We start from the raw sequence: 1,418 nt of genomic DNA, 5'->3' as shown, positions 1-1,418 counted from the left end.
GTGCTGCTGGCCCCGTGCAGGGAGCTTGGCCAGGTTTTGGGGCTGGGCCACTGTGGAGCTGCTGGGATGTGCGGGGACGGTGCAGGGCTCCTGGGGCAGAGGGAGACGGGGGACACTCTGCCCCCCCTGCTCCCTTTTTTGGGCTTTGGCATCATCCCCCCGAGCTGACACAGCGCTTGGGGCAGCGCGTCAGGGGGTTACACGGGCTCTGCAGCCCCAGGTCGCTCCCCAAATCCCTGTCATCGGGACATGAATCATTCCCAAACCCTCCCTATGCCTCCAAGGACCCCATCATCTAAAAATGGGTCCCCCACATCCTGCTGGGAGAGACTGGGGGGGGAACTGCCACCCCCGGCAGCGATGGCAGGAGCAGGGGGAGAGGGGCTGGGGCTGGAGCCCGGCACAGCCACCGTGAGGCTGTGGCACGGCTGGGGCTGCGCTGAGCCAAAAAGGGGCACCCAGCCCCAGGGGGGGGTCCAGGGGGCGGCCACTTAGGGACGTTGGAGCCCTTGGGAGATGCAATGAGATCCACGGGTCTCTGCGGCCGCAGACCCAGTGTTTGGGCAAGCCTCCTCCCAGCCCACCATCCTCCTGGGGAGTCCATCCCCATCCCCAGCTCACGGGGGGGAAAATGCCACCACACACGTGCCCCCAGATGTCCCTGTGTCGTCCCGAGCATCTCCTGCTGTCACATCCCCGCCGTGACACCACCGGGAGAGCATAGCCCTGCCCTGGGCTGAGCCACAGGGAGAGCTGGAGATGCTGGGTCAGAGACGTCCCCACGGGCTGAGAAGATGCCTGGGGAGGGAACGCATGTCCTGGGGAGTCGTGGCAGCGAGCCCCCTCCCAGGGGCTGGCTGGGGTGACAACTGCCTACACGTCCCCACGGGGAAGGACATCTCCCAGCAGATACCTGGCTGGGACATGGAGGAGGGGGGGGCAGCGGGAGAGCTGCCACCACCGAGGGTTGCAAAAGGGACAAGGGACCTTGCGGCCTTTCCCCAAATAGAACAAATCTTCCCCGATTGCCACACACCGCAGGGACACGCGGTGCTGGCCGTTGCCCCAGCCGTGGCCTCTGCCCCACCGAGGGGGCAGTGGGGGAGATGGCGGCCCCGTCTGCGCTCCCCTGTGGGAAGCAACAGCTCCGTGCCACGTGCCAAAACGGCAGTTTCCCATCGCGGCGTTTCGTCCCATCCCCATCCCAGGGATCCCAGGTGGGACACCACACAGCGGTGCAGCCCCAGTGAGATTTTCCACAGGGGCGGCCACCACCGCCGCCTCCAGGGAGCGGTTGCGGACAGAAGAGGGTTGCTCAACGTCGGCGGAGGGTTCACGTCCCGAGCGCGTGGCAGCAAGGAGGGGGGAGAGGCAACGGCCCCCCCGGCAGCACTGCTGCCCGCACCGAGGGGCAGGAT

Source organism: Haliaeetus leucocephalus, unplaced genomic scaffold (assembly GCF_000737465.1).
Source record: "Haliaeetus leucocephalus isolate CR32 unplaced genomic scaffold, Haliaeetus_leucocephalus-4.0 Scaffold536, whole genome shotgun sequence".
Classification (NCBI taxonomy): domain Eukaryota; kingdom Metazoa; phylum Chordata; class Aves; order Accipitriformes; family Accipitridae; genus Haliaeetus; species Haliaeetus leucocephalus.
This window is presented reverse-complemented; position numbering follows the sequence as displayed.